This window comes from Pagrus major, chromosome 5 (genome assembly GCF_040436345.1).
Source record: "Pagrus major chromosome 5, Pma_NU_1.0".
In the NCBI taxonomy this organism is placed as follows: domain Eukaryota; kingdom Metazoa; phylum Chordata; class Actinopteri; order Spariformes; family Sparidae; genus Pagrus; species Pagrus major.
Window position 1 is genome coordinate 26841867 of NC_133219.1, and position 21978 is coordinate 26863844.

Below are 21978 nucleotides of genomic sequence, written 5' to 3' on the forward strand. Positions count from 1 at the left end.
TACTACAGCCCTCACAATGACAATACTCAGTAAAGTGCTCAGGTAGCCCTCTACAATTGCTCACTTTTGACTGATCCTTTCTGGGCTCATAATAAGTACACAGAAAGTGAGAAACAGTGAATTTTCTTGGAAAACAAGTAAAATAGATTGCCAGTTTATCTGTTTCCTAGTTTCAATAGCAAGTAACTGAAGCCCACAGAGATCAGAAGAAGGCAGGAGCTTCAGTGGCCTCAACATGCACTAAAGAGGTTTACTAAGCAATACAAATTACCAGCTGCCTTTGTTGTACAAGCCTCTGCTGATGTGAGATCTCTTTTTTCTTGTCTTTAGGCCAGTTGTATGACAAAGAGAGGCAGCAGCATCTGCTCTGTGACAGCGATGTTTACTGTACACAATATGCAGCAAAGTGCATACTACATCAAAGGGAGTATTCAGTACCTCAGAATCACTGCCTGCTTCAATCATACATCACTTCTCTTCTTCTTCTTTTATTAACAAAAGTTGTAATTAAAAACTAAAACTAATTAAAAGGGACCCTTATCAGGCTTTGAAAGCAAATCACGTATTGAGTAGGAAACAAAAGTTAATCCTATTATTGTAACCGGGATATTGGCTGACTGAATCACATGCAGATTATTTTGATTTGATTTGAATCTGCTCTAGCAGCTCATCTTCAAACAAACTTGAAACATTCTGTCCACAAGGGAAGCCGCAGATCAGACGTGTTCCTGTCTGACAGAAAGCTGGCTGACAGCCCGCTGATTGGTTTCGTGCCCTTCGTACGGTCTTCTCCTCTCATTGTGTATCCCTGTCCTGGGCATATTTCTCCTCAGTGACATTTTCCTGTCAGCCATTTTGTGAGTGTGCGGGCACACTGTATATGAGGGGCCTTATTTCAAAGCTGCTTGTCTCTCATTCAAGAAGCTTAAGCTCTTTAACACCTGCAATACAAATTATATAACAGTCCCCCATATGGACGGTGTCCTGCATAAACACACACATATTGCTCTTGCTAAGCATTTGCACAGTCCAAATAGAGACTAATTACCCACTATCATATGTGTCACTGCCTCTGTGAGCTCTCGCTCAGTCGTTGGACAGACCTGGGTTAAATATAGATTGGCTCACAGTTCTTGATGTTTGTTTTGTTCTTCTTGGAGTGGCAGATGGGTGAGGTTTACTACCTAGAGTTTTTCAATCTGGGTAAAGTTTGAAATACAGATGGCTATACTATCCCCCTCTATCAAACACCTCTTCTCATCGCTTAGACATTTCAGACTTGTTGTTGTTTCTACTGGAACTCTGACCAAACACAATGTCCTCGTTGTTTCAATGGCATTGTGCCTTAAAGGTCCAATTTGTAAGAGAGTTGATTATTGAGTCTCATTCCCAAACTCGTCAGATAGTGAGGCTTTGGGTTGGTGGCAGACCAAACCCACCGACCCAAGGCGTCATTATTTGATGAATTGGGAAATAGAGTCAATAATAAACTGTCTAACAAATTGGACCTTTAAAGGGTGTGAGAGGAATTCAGTCATTGGGATTTTGGTCTTTGTCAAGTCATTTTGTCAAGTATTCTGTTTCATAGGAAAAGACAAAAATTAAATATTTTTGCCTTATCCTATGAGTGTAAAGTGTACATTTTCATGACCAGATCAAAACCATCAATTTACTGACCTTGTTAATAATTGTTGCCTGTGAAGCCAGAGCAAAATATACTGTATGTTATTCCTCTGTGCACATACTCCATTATTGTCCAAAAACACTACCATTACTTCATTATATGAGCACATGCACTGGAGCTGTTTATGAGTAAAACACCCATACATCATCTTGATGCCAGAAACTCACCAGTTCATAGCTTGTGCTTTATTCTCATGACCATGCAATTTCCATAAATTAATCCATGGCTAAAAATAGTCTCCAACAAAAGCACAATTTACTCCTGTTAAAAAAAAAACAACTTTAAAAGACAAAATAACATTAGCCTAGTCCTTGTTGTACCATTTTGCACCAAAATTAGCTTGCGTCTACCATTTACTGATTTTTGGCTGCTCAAATGACATTATGCCTATTTCTCTGTTAAATCATTGTACATTTGAAATATTTTCTCACTGTTTTTTCCGTATTTTAGACTGTTCATTATCAATCAACCCTGGGCTTATTTTGGAAGTAGTTCCATTCATAGCCATTTTTCCTGTCTCTTGACCCATCAAACATCAATTTTAAGCTGACTCCTTTTCTTACAATTTACATGCTCAGTGCCTTTCATGATGCCGTCTTCTATGCCCCTACCTCTCAAACTCAAATGTTTTGCTCACATACTCTGCTAGCTCTCTGCTCTTTGTTTGGATGACGACTGGCGCTGGTAATCAGTTTTCATCTGCAGCTTGAAAAATAAGTTAAGGCAGTGAGCAGCTGCCAGCCATCATGTGTGTGAGTGTGTATGCGGGTGCGTCTGTCAAATCTGTGTACGTCTGACTGTCACCAGAGATAGTTGTCTTTAAGAAGAGCACATGAGAAAGTGAAACAAAATTGAATTTTGTGGCTGTCAACCAGCGCACTTTCAGCAGCCTGTCAAAATCTAATCACAGATGGCTTGATCAGAGAGTGTATCTCGCTGTGGTAAAAGGTTTTCTGCCTTCCTCATATGAAATTTAGAAAGCTTCCACCCACAGTGAAAGACTGCCGATAGGCTTTTGCATACAATGTGTGCATGGTTGGCTTTGCCGCTGGGCCTGTGCTGCATGCTGGAGCTGTAACAAGGGTAATGGATGAAGCTTGTTACTCACAAGTGATTTGCATCATCTTTACTGTTGCCACAAAGCTGCTGTTGGAACCATCGTAAAACACTTTTTTCCCCTCCTTTTCCACAGCAACAGATCAGACTCTGTCAGAACCCATCTAAAGTTGTTTCTCCTTTCTTTCGTCTTTAGCCTCTCAGGCACGGTGGGGGGCGGGGTGGGGCGACTGGGCTTTGACGCTGCAGATCCACTTTTTCCCAGCCTTCCTCTCCTCCAATCAACCCTCCTCCGCACGGTGATCCACTTTTCCTTCCGAATGTTCCCAGGCTATACGTCTTTTTTTTCCCTCTCCCTCCCTCTACTGTATCTCACTCTCTCCCTGGCACTCCCTCCCCAGTGCGATGGCTTCATGTTGCGGTGCACCTTCAGGCTGTGTGTGGGATGGTGTTGTGGGCTGGCATCTGGCAGCCTCTGATAAGAGAGCGAGTGAGCCGGTGCTATTCCTTCTGAGATGTTTTTTAAAAGTTTTTTTTTTTCGTCGTCCAGGGAGGCCAATGGGCAAAGATTTTTAGTGTGTCTGAAGGACCTTCTAGAAAAAAAAAGTGATTTACAAAAGACTCTTTTCACTGGAGGGCACACTGCTTTTAAGTGTCATTATTTGCTCTTTTGTGATGATTTCCTCACATGCTGCACCAAATCTTTAAGCAGCATTAACTGATTTTATAGCCACTTGGCAGCAGTGGAACAAGCTAACATGTTAGCAAAACACTGCCTGTTTACTCATCCAGCAGGAGCAGAGAATCACATTAGCATCAGATTGTGTGTCTGTGCAAGTGATGAAAGTCAGTGGAGTATTCCCTCTGTTTTGATCTTTACCAACTCTTGAGAAAGATTTTTGCCTCTTTTTTGCCAGTTAATCAGTAGCTTTGTTTTTAGCAACTAGCTAAAGATAGCTTGTGTTTGGTTTGTATGAGTTTTTATAACAGCTCCCTTCTGTGGCTGGAAGTTAGGTTGATTAGGGCAGAGTTTGTGTGGCAGAATACTAAAACAGTGAGCTAAAAGAGGTTAAAAGCTAAAGGAAGCTAAACAGCTTAGCAGAGCTCAGGGAGTGCTACATGGTTGGTGGTAATTGACACATGAGTGTCACCTTTTCAATTTACACATTGGTATTTGATATATGAAAATATAATGACTGTAGCTTTTCATTGTGGTATTTTTCAAATTCATTGCCAAAGGTGAAAAAAAAACTCACCACTAAATTTTGCCATTTAGGGGCAGCATGTTACAACATTGTAGTCTTTTAATACATAAAGTGGACATGGTGAACACTTGCCACACAAAGCAACATTAGCGTTAATTTACTGTGAAGTTTTATTTTTGGCTACCTGGAAATCCAGTCCAATATTTACTCTAAACTATGCCCACTAGGTAATCGGTAACTGTTGCTGATGTCCATCAGGTAGCATACAGTCGGTTTATCTTAGCTTTATTTGCCAGAAATTGTTGCAGTTGAGATAGGGTAAACCAAAACAATGAATGAAAGAGGCTCAAAGGCTTTGTAGAGCTGAAGGCTGCATATAGTTGGTACTGTAATAACTTTATTTGTCACTAAAAAGGGACTCCTTACGTTTCATATTGAACACAGCCATTTGATCCTGTGTTAGCCTATATTATTAGTTAGTGCAGCTTTAAGAGTGGCTTATTTATCACATCCTGTCACAAGTCTGAATAAATACAAGGCTAAACTTTATTTTTACAAAGACATTAACTTAAGTTGGAGATTCTAGATCTTCCTGATACTGCTTCAGCTTCTGGCATCTCCTGCTTAACTGAGCATGCTCCAAGCAAAGCCTAGCTACATACTGCCTTCACTTACTGATAGTAAATAGATAATCTAAACCGCAGGCTGCAGTTTATCACAGTTGAAATCTCTTTCTAGGAACTTTGGAATTAATTGCTTACCTCAGTTGATAAATAGCCTACTATCAACATCTGTGTATTTGTTTGACTCCTAGGCCTTCTTTGTTGAAAAGCATACATGCCCCTTCTTAATGGAAATAGGTCCCCTGTTACACTTTTTTCCTAGCTTAATATTGTGTTTGACCTAGGGTTGTGGGGATGGGCTACAGGGACAAACATTATTTGTCATTCTGCAATTAATTGCGAATGTGACTCCGGGGAAGTCAGACAAACCTAATTGCTTTCCATGTTAGACCTCACATGGGAATGTGAATGCATCATGGGCCACAGATTGATCCTGCCTTTGCTAGCAGTGGTATCGAAGAGGAGGAGTGCCAGACTGGCTGACTACATCGTTTCCATTCTATTGATCCATCGACCACCCAAACGTGGGCCGAAATCCCAATTCATAAAACTATTGTATTGTTAAATACAAATACCTCTGAAAAGGTTGAAATGTTTTTTTCTAATTTTGTTGTGAAAAACGAGGAAAGAAATACATTGCAGTAGTTTATTAGCATCAGATAAGTTAAATTGTCAAGTGTTGTCATATGGATCCTTATATTAGAATTATACCTCTCAGCGGTTCTAACTGTGTGGGTGATTGGCTGTATTTATAATTTCCTTATCTCATTTCTCATAAAATCAATGAAAACATCCTTAATAGAGGAGTTTGGTTGAAACTGTTAGCTTAATACCAACTAGCCTCTTTTCTACTTGATTTGAACTGTTTTTGGTGTTGTATCCACTATATTAAGGGGGAGTAAGAGATGGGGAATAACATGCAACAAAGTGAACCGGGGACGTTGCTGTTCACGGTTGACGCCTTAGTTAAGTTTAAATTTCATGAACTCAACTAATCTGCTTCATGTGGGTGTGATTTGATCAGATTTGATTCACTGTGTTCTGGCAACATAAGCAATCAACCCCAGACATTTTAATTATGATCTCACTCAGTCACACTAGACACAAACCCCAACTCAAAACCAAAACTAAAGTACTTTACAAACTTTGGCAGACAACTGTGTATTTATGTAGAGCCCCGTCACTAAGTAGATGACATTGTAAATATTGTTGTCAGGGCCTTATTCTGCCTTTTACTATACAAGATATGAATTGTAACATTTCTAAGTATTTCTAAGTCATAAATACAGATTCACAGAGTAAAGCCTGCGGAGCAACAGGTGCTCAGGAGAAAAAATCAGAAATCAGAAAATCATTTCATCAATCATGTAAAAACTATGTTTTGGTACACAGACCTTCATCGGGTATAACATGATCAGTGTGTAATTTTTTCCTGATTGCATGTGAAAAGGACATTATGCGAGGGATTTTTGTTCTCTTTAAGTCATAAATACAGAACATTTGGGATTTTGTGACTATACTAAAAATCTAAAAAGACCACAATATCCCACAATCAAGCTGCATTTTTTAAGGTTGTTGAGTTGTAGGTACTTTGTTTTATTATTCTAACTAATTAATGTGTATTTATTATATATGTGGAGTACTGACCTAAGTATGATGAGTTGTAGAATTGTAGAATCATTTACATGTGATGCTGTTTACTATTGGGCCTTTGTCATTCCATTCATTCTAGATCAAATCACCATACAATGCATTATGACCACATGAAAAAATCTTTATCCATCTCTCATCCTCAGGGCTCCTCTGTTTCATAGTCTTGATATTCCTGTTACACATGAGATCAAACACATCATAGAGAACACAAGAACACAGTGAGAAAACACACACACACTCGTGCGCACGCACATACACAATCCTGGCTGTGGTATCTCACCCTTTGCTCCAGCTCATGCTTGAAAGGGTTCAGAGGCTCTGGCCGGAAAGTTCAGCAGTCAGGAGTGATGTGATGTGCTGGGCAGGGAGCCAACCGAATATTAAATAAATAAGAGACACAAGTGAGATGCTTTGACTGGATAGACGGAGCAAAAACTAGGAGGCGTAGCCAATGACTTGTCAATTACCCATTTATGTCTGATATAGCGCAGAACCTGTGACTTGACAAGGGGAGCTGTGAGGGGTGTTATGTGATGGATACAGGAGCCTATCCTCCACTGCAACTGTGTATGTGGCCAGCTTTAAAGTTTGTGTGGGAGCTGTCTGAAGCTGTACAGCTAACTGACTCATCCCTCCATATTTATCTTGGTTTATACTGTATGCAGGTTCCATATCTGCACGTCTACAGCCACCCTTTTTGAACAGTTAATGGAGAAAAAACATTTTCAGTGATGTAGTCATTGCTTGAGTACTACGGTACAGGTTATTTCTGATTTATCTGTTATTAAATAACCATCGTACAACACTGTATCCTTTCTATGGACCCCAGGAAACCTCTCTCAGAAACATGACCTGCATTTTGGAGGAACTGGAGTGAAACAAGGAACCTAAAAATGAAGGAAGGGTAATTCCTTCAATTCCTGAATCTTGCTTTGGTGCCAGACTGTGGCGACAGCTGCATTGAAGTCTGTGGGAGATGCATGGAGAAACACATTAAAACCCAATATATCTACGTCATATGACTTCTGATGAAGAAGTGCCTCTAGAAAATGAAAGAACACAAAGGAGGAAAACAGGATATCATTACTTCCTGTTTGCTCAGGAACACAGAACAGAGTTTGCTATACTCAGTGTCACTGATTGGTCCAGGTTGCTACAAGTTGTGGACAGTAAATCAATGCTACTTTGGAGATAGTCTTTTGGTTATTCTCCAACTCTGCATGGTAGCAGCCGGGATAGTATTACTTTTTCAAAATTGGGAGAAAACAGATAATCCATTCTTCAGTTATCTGTTTGAATTAATATTTTTCGGTGTGTAAATTACTGAAATGAACAGTCCATCTGAGTCACTGCATGCCCTATTGCCTTGACTTTGCTACAGAAAGAAATGGAGAAAGACAAATATTTTTTCAGTCCCATTTGAAATGTGTCATGAACTATACATATGATGTTGTCAATTTAAACCATACTATACAACATTTTCTGAAATAAGGTTCCATGGGCTCCACTGGAAGGGGTGTGACTTCAGCTCTTGCTTTTGTTTTGTTTTTTTTGTTTTTTTGCTAACTGTTTTTAGAAATCTACCAAACTATGGTAAATAAGTCATCATCTCACTATCTGAAAACCATCTGAGGAGTAGAATGTGGAAATATTTTGGATTTACTATCATTGATGGAAAGAATTTAGGGTACGGGTAAGGCCCTTTGCTGAATTTGTTAGACACACCTTCCCGTAATGTTAGCTTGTCACACTAGCAAAGCAGCAGAGGCACCATAAATGGACTGAATGTCTGTTCTAATTACAATAATTCTTGATACCAGTAGGTGATTTGTTATTTTTTAACAGGGGGGATGGCTCAATGGGAGCACCACCCTGCCCCGACACACCTATGTACACCTCCCAAAGGACATTGTTGCAGGACGCCTTAACCATAACTGTGACATTTCTAATTATACAATTCCATTTGATCCAGTTATCTTCCTTCTCTCCCTACTACAATTGTCTTTTTATAACTGTATTAAAGTAATGAGTAAATACACCTTTAAATTGTCTGCAGTGGACTGAGTTTATTCAGGCAGGGTTTTCTCATGTTTCTCACAATACACTATAAGCAGGGTCATTGTAAGTTACATGACCCCTTGGAATTTTTTACCATCTAAATTCCTTGAAGGACAAACAATGAACATTGTGCAAAATAGTAGAGCCCGACCGATTTATCGGTAGGCCGATATTAGCCTATCACAGATGTATCGGCGTAATATTATCCGATATGTACCGATATGAAAACCTTATATTTCAAAACTATAATGCAGAAAAACATGCTTGGGCTAATTTAAAATTGGTGTAATGACATAGTTTGTCCAGCAGAGCGCGCTTCAACAGGGGATAAAACAGCTGGTGTCAGGAAATGTAACAGCTACCTCACTAATGGTTAAACTATAAACCAGCACAAATCGTACTACTATTATGTTCTGAACAGACACACTAAAAACACTTACAAAAAGTAACATTTTAGTTTTAGAACATAAATAGCAAACTTACTATTGATATTAAACTGTCAGAAAAAACTAATCTCTGAAAAAACTTGAACATTACTGAAAATAAACATGAAATATTTGCACCGCTGATATAACCATCAAAGGGAGTGGAGTCTATGAATAAAGAACAAGTCTGTGTTCTCTGTGAAAACCATTTTAAGGGGAACCCAGCGGGAACGTTTCAAAACCGAGCCTTTTGCCTGCCCGATTTTGTTGAGTGGCTCAGATTTTGTTGATCTGGTCATTTTTCATTTTTATACAACCGGGAGTCTGCACAGGGTGTTTTATTTTGAAAATTGACCGGATGTTCTATGGTTCCTGTGTCTCTGACTTCCTGCCGGCGTGATCTGCTCTTTGCAGCTTGTTGCGGCTTCCGTCAAAAATCGACCAGGCAGCCGGAACGCAAAGCAGCCGCGCTCCGCTGGACTCTACTGTGCGCCGTCGATCGCGGCCGCGATCTACCCCCCTACTAGGGGATGGAGAGTGATGGCAGGTTAACAAGGGGGATGCTTTTTGGTAATTTTGCTAACAAGGGGGACGGCATCCCCCCTCATCCCCCCTCAAATCGCCTACTGCTTGATACATATAATAATAATTATTTGAAACTTGCAGTCAGAAGACCCATAAATATCAGATGCAATAGAAAAAAAAAAAGAGGACTGCACAAAGGAGGTGCATAGTTCCTGATTTATTTCCTGCATTTAGTTGCTGAGGCCCTTTAACTATGTGGCTGAAAAAGACGAAAAGGAAATAAAATCTAATTATTTGTCAAAACCAAAACCGTTATTGTGTCCTGTTCCAATTTTCTGGTCACTTGTTAAAGAGTAAAATTAAAGCTTCCATAATGTGTTGAAGCTTTTTCTTGTGATACTCTCCAAACACGTGTCTGTAAACTGGATGTAGTGAAGACAAGATAGTTTATAGTGATCATAGTCATTCCTACTGTCAGTAGCAGTTTCACAGTAAGTTGGAGGAACTGGCAGATACAACAACTTTTTTTTTTTATTTCTCTTCTTTTAGCCTGTTCTTGGCATGCCATCACTGGCAAGTGTTGACAGCCAAACACATGCGCCCACTGCAGCATTCAGTGAAATGGTCTGATTCAAGTATGCAAAAACTCTAGTGTAACTATAGTGAAATGCCAATGACCAACAATGATTTTCAAATCGAGTTCCAGCTTTTTACATCACGAGGTAGAGTAATGTCAAGTGTGCGCAACAAATTCCAGATGGTTTGAGCAACCTACTTCATTATGGTGGCTAAAAAGAAAATAAACCCTGTCAAAGCCTGATTCTCCATCTGCACGCTCCACGTCTTAATCATGCTTCTGGCACATCTTTACTGCAGAATCTCCCTGACAATTCAGTGCAACCTGCTCTGCTCAAATGATTCAGCTTACCTCCACTAGCACATTTGCTGCTGAATATGAATTAAGCTCATATCAGGCAGCCCAGACTGCCACTACACATTGTAATATCATCACGATGAAGCTTTGCTATTAACCTAAGATTGCGCCAACTCATGTTTCTTAATTTCTCTTCATAAATTATAAACCTTTTCTCATTTTTAATTCTATATTATTTATCTGAAGGCCACTAGCATCCCCAAATCACTTCTCTGACCCTAACACGTCCATTCTAAATAGCTTTTCAGAACTTTATAATGTGATTTCAGCAGGAAATTGATAAGAAGCATTGAAGACATTTAAGGAACAAGGCGCATTCAGGGACATAACAGCCACAACAGGCTAAATATTATGCCATTCAAAACAACAAAGATAAAAAGACAGTGTAATCCGAAAGGTTAATTAGGTCTGCAATGTTATTTAAAAAAAAAACTAAAAACAATTACATTTATTAACTGCTGGCCTCAAGCAGCATCAATTAATTTGATCCTGTTTTGGGCTGTGGAGACCCCCCCCCCCCTCCACTGGCATTCATTATTGTACATGGGGGGCTTTTATCAAATACCAAGCTGGGTTGTGAAGTGTCGTTCAATTAATCAGCGTGTGACAACGTGTGTTTGTAGTCAGATGTTGGGGCATGTAGGCAATTAGCACAAGACAAAGGTAAACTTGACAAATAAAGAGCATACACGGTCTTAATATGTCTGACCTTTCCCACTATGACAGCTTGTTAAAGAAGCAGCTGTCTCAAATGATGAATCGAAACAGAATCTGAAATGAACAATGAAATGATCTGATATTGGAAAGATACATGGCAGCATTTGCAGACACTGCATACGTGTAAATATAGCACAAAAAATATATACGGAAATAATATAAACCCTGAATTATATTGATGGTAGTTCAAAACAAGAAGGAACTACCCGTCTATTTTGCTTGTTTATGCCTCAGGGTAGGGTGTCCTGATTCTTGTTGGGATAGAGCGGTAGGGTGAAGTGGTTGTTTCAGTGTATTATGTTCCTTTTCTTTAAGGACTTTTCTTTGTTCAGGATTCAAGAGCCAAAGCGTGCAGGGACAGGTGCATGCAGGTGTTCTGAAAACAGGAAGTTAGTCGTTAGTTTGTAGTTTGGCTCGCTCACTTTTAAACCCTTGGGACCCAATTGATGAATATTTTGATGTTTTTTTTGTGTATCCATGGGTACATTGCAAACTGGAACTTATAAAAGATAATTCAGCATGCTTTTACTGGTGCCAATGGGACAACATGTAACCAAATATATAGGCTGAAAAAGATGGGTCTCAAGTTATGGCTAAAGGTCGGTTGATACTGGATTTTTTTGAGCTGATACTGTTATTAGGGAGTAAAAAAATGTAATATTTATATATTGGCCAACATTCTACTATATATTCTGTATATCTACAAAATTTAAACACGTATTTTTTTGCACTGGTTATCCAACACTTCAAAATAAATCCCTTCCACTGAATCATTAATCTGCTCTGTAAAGAAAGTTTACATAATAGCACATTTCAGGCAACATACATGCCAATACATATATGTTATGATATAATATAACTGTGATAGGCCAATATTGGCCAACAAAAGCTTAATGGGAACTAGAATAATGGGAATGGATGATGACTAATTGGATGGTCATAATCCACTTCTGTTTTCAACATTGTTTTGACATTACAAAGCTCAGAATGAGACATTGACAGTGTTGTATAAAGGTGGGAGGCATGAGTTTGACTGACTGGCAAAAACTGTTAGCAAAAGTTCTGTTTTTTCACAAAAATCTACTTTACTGCAGCAAAAAATATAACTGTGGCCTCGGTTTCATAGAGTTCTCTTGTTAAAAAGTGCGAACACAAGAAAAACTGCACCTTGCAGAGCCCCACTCAACCTTATCATGACTCTGGCAACTGGGCTGCAGAGGCTATAAGACTGTCAGAGACCAAGTCTATTTACCAGCAAACACAAGGCTGATTATAGACTTTTCAGATGTCTTGTGGAAAACAAACAAGTATTGTGGGCTGTCTTCGATATATAAACACTCTGGACATTTTGGCTCTTTCAGTTATGTTACATCATACACCGAGCGAGGATGAATTTGAATGAAGTCTGACTATAACAAAAAGATGGAGAAAGACAAGGAAATACGCTGCTGCAGGGAGAAGGGTTTGCAGAGAGAATGTAATCTCCCCAGGTTCTGAAATCCACAATTATAACACGAGGGAGACATTTGACCTTATGTTCCATTACAGTCATGCTAGCAACACTGTGAGTCATACTCAGGCTTAAATATTGGTGATGTTAACCCATTTAGCATGCTGACAGGCTAGCAGGCTACTTTCCACAAGAATTTCAGCTTTGTGCGTCAGTCTTTCTTCCCCTTAACTTCATAGTTTACTTGTCATCTCACATTTTTCATATACCTCACAGTGGTCTGGTCCACTGCCTACCAACACCACACACCTCTGCATACATTAGCACTCAATGCGAATGTCAGTGTAGCAGTCTGCAGGAGTGTGGAGGTGGTGGTGTCTCTAGTAAGTAACTCCTTTGCTCAAGTTAACTTGAATTAAAAGATGTGTCTTACTTTTTTTATTTACTTCTACCACTCAACAGAACAAAAACATGTACAGTCATAACCAGACAGCACTTTGTTCGGTCCATTACCTCACAGTTGAATCTTGTGAATCAGTGCTTCCACATTATTGCTAGGCTACTTAGCAGCTGCGTCTTCGAACATGCTGGTACAACCCTGAAGTTATTTATCTTCCAATTCTCCAGTATAGTTTAATAGTAGTCACCTGTGTTTTCTCTATATACACTTCATACAACAGTACTTTTGGTGGCACCTTTGATGTCCCCTTCAGAAATTGCTCTTGCTCTTGATTTTTTTTTCATCTAATTGTCCCCCCAATGGTGGAATGAGATATCCACCTTTGGACTCAAGGATCAACTCATTTGAATTTGGTGATTAGAGATTAGAGATTAGAGGTCACTGTGGCCTCAAAAAACATGTTTTTTGGCCATAATTTAAGAATTCATAGGTCAGCTTCACTGTGACAAAATAGTATTCTGCAAAACCATTTTTATGACCATTATTCAACACCATAACTCAGAAACAGAAGGGGACATTGTGATCATACATCATATTTGGTCGGACGCTGAATCTGTCGAAACTGTGATGATTGTATAGATCTTCTGTGCTGTCTGGTTTAAAGCTTCCTCATGCGCTTTACTGTCCAAGCATTTGGGAGAACAAGAATTTTACTGTTTTTGGTTTGGTTTCCCAGCAGTAGTCCAACATGAAGGAGGTTAAAAAGTAAGTTTGTGTCAAAGCTCTTGACGATGACCTGCCTGTATACAAGCCAGAAAGCATTTGGCAATGATTTTAGTTATAGTAACATCAGTTTATGTGAGCAGCCTTCACAGTTATGGGTTCTCTCTCCATAAACTCCTTTTTAGTTTAACCAGTGCTCGTAGACTTTCTATTCTTATCCTTAGTCTGTTCAAGCACTTGTCCACAGTTATCCTGATAAAAGTCTGCCTCTATTTCCCAGAGTCTTTTCAGAGAAAGTTGGCAGCATGACAGGCTCACAGCTGGTTGATGTCAATAGCTGGCTGTCGCTGTTCTAGAAAGTTAGACCCATTCAGGTGGTCCTTTCTTATCCAGCAGACACAGACGACTTTGTACAATGTGTGTGTGGCTACATGCGATTGAACAGAGAGATTACTTTGGTTATCATCCAGGGAAGCGTCAGGTTTCAGCCACGATGTGCTGCTTCCATTTTCCCCTCTGATAATCTCCATCTTTTGTCAAGATTTTCCACGTTTGGCAGGATGCAGTCGGAAAATCCTGTGAGCAATTCTGCACTTGCATTTATTTTCACGTGTAATTTCCTAAAGATGCCAGATTGTAGATTCCAGCGTATGAAAGGAAAAGAGCTGTAGTTCTGTCAGTTTAAGGCTGCACAAGGCAAATTTATACGTGCTGGCTGCTCCAAACAGCAGTGAGAGATAACTGCTGTCACAGTTTTGAGCGTCAGCACCCACAAATGATGCAACATGACATCAGTGGTTTGTACACGGCACAGTCAGGTTTACCAAGCTGTCATCCTGTGACACGTTTTATCAAAGCACAGCAGAAGAAAGAGAAAAGATGTAAGGCTAGTGAGTCCAGCTCTCTCTGCTCACTGCTCACTCAAAGTTGTTTAGTAGACAACAGTAGTCTCCCCCTCCCTCCTGTGTGTGTTGGAAGATTACACTGCTGAACACAGCTGACAACTGCAAATATCACCGAGGCAAAGAGCTCAGTTAGGAGGGTCTGAGTTAGGAGGACTGGGGCTGTCCTCCCTGTTCCAGGAGGAAGATATTTGTACAACATAGATTAAGATGTAGCAATTCATAGGGGTCCACAGAATGGCAATTTCATAATCAAGCCGTGGGCTGATGAAGAGAAGAGTCTGAAGCCATCAGAATGACCGCCTCCCCCTCCCTCAGGCAAATATCCAAGTGTACTAATAGCGACTGTAGGTCCTAACAGATGGCGACACAGCTGTGAGGGTATGTTCATGTGAAGGTTACCCTTGTTCAACAAACTCCTACTCCCAAAACACACCTTGTTTTTGACAAACTCTCACTATTTCTCTGCCACGCCTGCCTGTCTTTGTTTTTTTCTCTCTCACTCATGATGTGTTCTAATAAGTTCTCATACATGATGAAATAGTTCAAAATTTAATCATGTGAAGGGTTTCTTTAATTTGCCACCTCTATATTAAGTAGACTGTGATCTGGGTTAAAAGCTATAACTTGACTAAGGTGTAGAAAAACAGAAAAAAAGTGACGAGATGAAATCTTTTACCTCTCGTGTCACATGCAGTTTATAGTTGCACGATACACAAGAACATTCATCTCATCTAAAATGTGGGTCGTTTAAGGTATATGGACAAATAATTTCGGTGGTCGTTTTACTGCTGAGGAGAGTCTTGTGTGTTCTTACCAATATGGAAAATATGGAAGGTTTCAGGAGCTCTGAGGTTTAGGATTAATTCAAAAGTTTGTGAAATTTATTTATTCTTTTTCTTGCCGAGAGTTAGATGAGTGGATCGATACAACTCCCTCATCTGTCTCTTTAAGGCCCACCCTCCTGAATACCCAGTCTGTTCTGATTGGTCAGCTCACACCCATCTGAGTCAGCACCGCTCACCATGTCTCCGTCGTGTTTTCAGCGTCCAGAAAATTCACTTCTACTGTGAATACATAAATTATGCAAACGTTTGACATGGTGATGTAGTGTGATGTGAAGAAATCACAGAATTGAAGGTGGGATTACTGATGAAATGTTTCAGGAGCTCCTGTTGGCACAGACTGACCTTTTTAACTTTCAATATATTTTACATGCACAAAAACAAAAATAAATCACTGAAGGAAAGGAAAAAATAAAAAATAGGTCTTCTTGAAACTATTTGCTTAAGTTTTAGGACCACCTGGAATCCCCAATATCTATTTTATTGATAGACTCAAAGATAAAGTAATATGTATTGATGAAAAGAATAATTTTATTCAGGTTTTTGCTTAACGTACTTCAGCTGCATAAGTAAAACTAGCACAAGTAAAACTGCTGGTTTTACTTGTGCTAGTATAATAGGCTAATACACTACATTTAATCTGGCAGCTACAGTAGGCTGCTCCTCGGCATTACCTATTTGAAAAAGCCTCTTTTGAGTTATTAAGTCTATAGTCTGCAAATTAAGTTTCTTTGCAACTCCCTACAGTCTCTGCTGGTTGCCTGGGACCTCATAGTCATGACAAGACTCAAGGAAGTTAACAGCACATAATAATCATAATATTATTAATAAACTCTATTTGTTTAGCACCTTTAAAAACATTGTTACACAGTGCTTACACTAAAAACATCAATTAAATGATAATAAATAAAAGCATTAATATAGAAGTAAGAATATTATTAGTCTTCCCTCTGTAATTAATGCTGCAGTCCAGACAACTCAAAACTCCTATGTGAAAAAGTACAATGGAACGCCACTCTAAGTCATGAACCCGGGGGAAATCCATATACCCCGACTTCATGAGGTAGCAGATGTCTGACATCACACAACAATCGACACAACCATGGGGAGCGTAGGGTGTATGTGTAGTTGACAGTATTTGTATTAGGCGAGTGAATGGAATATTTCGAGTGTAAAAGTGCAATAAAATGTAGAGATGGGATTTATGGCTCTTTGAGGGGAGCCGGATCTTGGTGAGCCGTTCCTTTCAAAGAGCCGTTCAAAAAACTGGCTTATTTGACTGATTTTTTTATTTATTAAGTTTTAAGAAGCCAGCCTGGTGGTAACTCATTTTATCTTGGAAATAATCACTGGGAGGTATGATGGGGTGAGATTTGGAACAAAATAATACAAAATTAGATATCCCACCAATATCTGAGTTTGAATTATTCTGAAATATTGAACCGGACTTAAAAGAAATATTTTTCTGACAAATATTGCATTTTGCCTTACTGTCTTCCACAAGAGAAAAGTGCATCCAAATGCTGCTCCGTTTCCTTTGGCTCATTTTGTCCAAACAACGACGTCACGACACACAACAGACTGACTGTCCTCCTCCTAATTAAGACCGCTGCAGCTGCTCTGCTCTCCGAGGCAGGGGCAGTCACGTGTTTCTGTTTTTTTTTTGTTTGTTTGTTACGCAAAGGCAGCGTGCACAACTCAGGTGGCGTCATGCTACATTTGCATATCTAATAAGCACCTGCAGCTGGGCTGGCTCCTCCCCATGTAACTTTTTTTTCCCTCCTGTTCTCTGTCCCACTCAGGGGAGGAGCAAAGGAGGAGCTTTTGTGTGCGTCTGCGTGAAACACAGTGATATAAAAAAAAAAAAAAAAAAGAACGGTTCCCAGCTGCGACTCGGTTCCCATTGTTCATGTTAACGAGCCGTTCAAAAGAATCGGTTCGTTCGTGAACGTCACAACACTAATAAAATGTAGGTCAATGATGATGTCTGTTGCCCAATGTGTCATTTCCCTTCTGTACTTTGTTTATATATGCAAGGAGGCTGCGCTGCTAAGAGTTTAATCGTGTGTACACTTCTCAAAGAGACCTCATTGTTTTATGGTCAGTCAAGTTTTGGTGCAACACCTGGAAAGCCTGGAGGTTGGAAGTTGCGCATTTTAACTAGGAAATTCCCACCTCCCACATTGACTGGAGTCTGTATATTCTATCTCACTCTTTGTCAGTTCATCTGTGTTTTCATGTGTGTTCCCCAGCCCTGTTTCTCTCCTCGTGTCTTACCTGCGTTTGCTGCCTATGTTCCTCGTGTCATCCTGGTTTGTCCGTAGTTTAGTTTTTTGCCCTTGAATTTTAGCTTTTGTTGCCTAACCTTTGTTTTTTGGGGATTCAGCTTGGTTATTAAAGCTCACTTTCTGTTTCATATTTGAGTCTTGCATTTGGGTCAGTTATTTTTTACTAATCCATAACATTGTTCTTCATACTGGTCAGGATGCAGTCCATTTGGAATCAAGTTCGCAAGCTGACCTGACAAACTCAACTCAGAGCAGATGACCAATCCATATCCATCAACAGTCAATAAGATATATTTGCTACTGACAGGAAATTAGTTCCATAAATACACATTCACTTTCAGGAAATGTACAAAGAACAATTGATCAGCGTAATCTAGAGTTTCTCCATGTTACTGTGTAAACTATGTACTTACTATAAAGGACTGAAAGGCTTAAACTGATTGGCAGTATGAATATGATGTACCTCTGAGAATATCTAAATGGTCTCATATCATTTCATATCATAAAGCTTTTAAAGAAATGGATAGCTTTATAACTTTTTTTTTTCTCCCAGGCACACATTACTAATCCATTACTAACTATAATATAATAATATATAACAATATGTGAACACTTTCCACACAAGCATGCTAGGTAGTTGTATAGCTCATTGAGTGCAAAATGTACAAAAGAAATATGTGAGCTTGACCCACAATCAAGAATCAAATTATTATTGTTATCCTTGTTAAACAAGACACAGTATTCATTTGGGAAAGAGGAAAATAAGCTTTCATTTTGTTGGATGTTGTTTTAAAGCATTAAGCCATAGATCTGAGCAGTTAATACATTTTTTGTGGTGCTGTTGGTTTGATGCCAGCACCACTGATTTACACTGATACCACTGCAAATGATTCAACTAATCGCCAATTCTTAAAAGCTTTTATTTGTGTTTTTCTAAATATATTATGGGTTGTTCTCTGAAAAAGAAAATCCCTGTTCTGCTGAGAAAGTGATGTCCTTTTACATTCATAGACGCAACAACAGCACTTTTATGAGAGCATGAAAGCGGAAGAAATGTGCCAATTTGCAGTCAGCACAGGATGTCTAGCATTCGTTTTGGGACAGTCTCTGCAGAGGGAAGTACAAAACAATAAAAGCAATGGATGCATATAAACAAAGTTGCTGCCAAAATGGATAAAAAACACATTAGTTCAACTTGAGTTCATTTGCATTTCTTTTCAAGGTGTACTGTGTGGAGAAAGTCTAAAATCAACTCTATTATTCAACAGCATTATGTAAAAGTGAATGAAATGTGTTGAAAAAAGAACTTGAACAATACATTTACAAACAGCAGCTTCAGTCTTTGTATTTTCTTTACATGCAAATTAATACTAATGTGACTTGATGCTTCCCCTGAGATCTTCACTTATTAATTGACTATTGCCACAATAGCTCTGTCAAGCTTTGTTTTTATTATTATTTTTTTTGTATTTTTAAACAGAAACCTTTCTGAGTTTCAGAGAAAATAAAAAATTAAGATTTTAGGTTTATAGTAATTTTTGCTCTTGTAAACATTGCTGTTTTTGCTCTAGACACAATGTGGTTATTTTGCATTCATTATTTTTCAAATATTGTATTTTTTAAAATCAATTAATGAAAAAGAACAGATAAGAGTATTGATAAGGAACTGAATTTCTAAGGAGTATCAATTAGAGCAGTAGTATTGATAAAATCCTAACAACAACCATTTCTAATCAAGGTCCACCTCTTAGGGACCTTGGATGCAAATGTTTGCAGCTCTTGGAGAGGTGATGACAAAAGACATAAAACCCTTTAAATGCTAAGTATTGTGCTAACTAGAGCCTAGAGCTTTACAGCTTTACAGGCCTGCTGGGCCTAGTTACATTTGCTGAACTATTACTGGAGATTTGCTGGGTGAGGTGTTCTGCAAATGGTCCATTGTTGTGATGCACAGATACCACAACAAGTAATATGTAAAGTTAAATCTTATGACATTCAATATACATGGAATTTTTAAAATGACTTATATAGATTGTACTTATGCATTACATGCCACATGTGAAATGAAAAGCCAAGTAAGCTTACTGTATTGTCCACAGTGGAGATGATGGCAGGCACAGTAATCACTAAAGAGCCAGAGGGCCACAACCATTCAAATAAGTTTATAATGAATTTCACACTTCTATATGTCATCTGCACTAATGCACTGAATGTGCGCTTGTTGGTATTTCAGCAGCTTCTTTGTCCCTTACATTGAATTGTAGATGGTGTTGCAGCCTTGGTAAAGGCCACCAGTAAATGGACATGCACATTAAACATCATCCATGGTTCTCATCTCTTTGTGACTGAACCTCTTCTATCCCTAAAAGGTCACCTCTGCCTCTCCTCACCTGGTTTCTCTGCCCAGTAACCACAGTAGTACTCACAAATGACACACGCTTTAATGATTTTTTCTCTGGATTGGAAAATACACTGAACTTTTCAACTACGTCCAGTCAGCTCTGTGTGCATTTATGCAAGTTTGTATATCTCGCCCAGTTTTTGAAAATGCTTACCCACTACAATTGTCCCTTTGCAGAGTAAAGGAAGATCAAAAGCTAATAAAAAGGGCTGTGTCTGTGGGCTTTTCAGCTGTTGTTTCTTGATGCTGTCCATTAAAATGAATCCATAAGAGAATCTTTGACAGTCTGTCATCACTGACAGCTCTCACCATGAGGCCTTGCAGGGATTAGTGCTGAGAGGGTCAGAACAGTATGCATCAAGTCTGCAATTATTTGGATAAAATATCAGTTAAGCCCCTTTAATTTCAGAAACCTGGTCACCTTATACCAGGACCACATGGCCATCAAGGCTTTCGTCATACAAAAACAAGCCTGAAGCCAATCAGAGGCCGAGTAAGGTTGGTCTTACCAGTGGGATCCATAACATCGCATCTGGGAGGGCAAACGTTGTTAGCCGCTGGCCAGACCGTTGGCTAACCATCCAAGCTTTTCAATTTCTATACACAGCACAATGGGTTACCCCAAATGTTGAATGCTGTAAAAGGACAGTCAACTTGTCAAAGAGAGGAAAATTGTATCAAAGTTTGTAGGCAGTAAAATATACCATCTGTGGTATTAAAAGGCTAGAAAATGGGGCAGTATTGTCAAACATCTGTGCCATTTGGTCCCATCAGAAATGTAGCTAATCTAATGAACATAATGTTTCAAATTTCAGTTTCTTCACTGCAATGATTATCGCATTCTCCATGAATGACTTTCTTTTTTCCTTACCTTGCATTTCATTCTAATTATCTCCATACAACACACAGTCCAGATGCAGTGGCACTTCATGATGTAATTACAAACTGGTATCGAAAAGGAGAGGGGTGATTTATGCATATTCCCTTTTGTAATTATGACTTATTCAAAAGCAGAGTCTACACATCAAGGGGTGTTACAGGGTAGTCGAAGATAAGGAGTCATTGTGAAGCATCGCACACTTCTGAATGATAATGAATGATAGGACAAATATGTGGTTAACACAAAAACATTACAACTGTCCCTCCCCTAGCTAGTGACAACCAAAACTGACTAGAAGGCAGAGTTTTCCATTGACAAATGTTGCTGGTGTAAAAAAACAAAAAAAAGATGATTGAAATTGATTTTTAGGTTTTGAGTGTATTAGGAATTAATGATACAAATGTCTGGGGGAATCAAAAACTCGTTGGATGAAGCCAAGTGTGGCCATCCATTTGGAGGAGTCAGCCAGGTGTGAGGGTTGTTAAGACGTTCACAGATGCGTGCTGAATTCGTCAGTCAGCTCTGACAAGTCTCACACCTGCGGCTTGTGGAATATTTTTTTCCAAACCACATTAACATTTGCTAAAACAGTGCAGACATGATGAGGAAAGTGAACAAATAAGACAAAAGGATAGCCCTGAGAAAGGAGAACACACTGTTTACTAACATACAGACCAGGATTTTAACCCACACCTTTTACACATTTACACTGGCAAGATGGTGCAGCATTCTGAAGAACTCCATTGTTTACTGAATAAACATGCATGCGGCCTACATTTGAAGTAGGCTGACTAGTTTCCATTGCATGCTTAACAGTATATCTCTAAAGACAGCTTATTGTATAAGCATGTGCATCATTAAAAATAGCTTCTTAGCACTGTTTAATCCCGACCTTCATTCAGAGAATCCTCATATGATTTCTCACACCTTCTTTGCATTGCAAAAGACATGCATATGAATGTTATAATGGAGAACATTAATGTGAAAAAATCCTCAAGGATGGCAATCAGACCAACTCATCAAGTGAGCAATTTTTGCCTACATGGTCCAAGGACCATGGTGGAATTTGATCTGACCTGGATTAATCGCTGCTACTACACATTTAAAACTGCAGCTGTTTTTTGTTTTTTTTTTATGTTTTGTGGATGAGTATGTGAAACTATCTCAGAATGAGAGGGTTATCTGAAATTGGAATGTTGTAATGAGTAA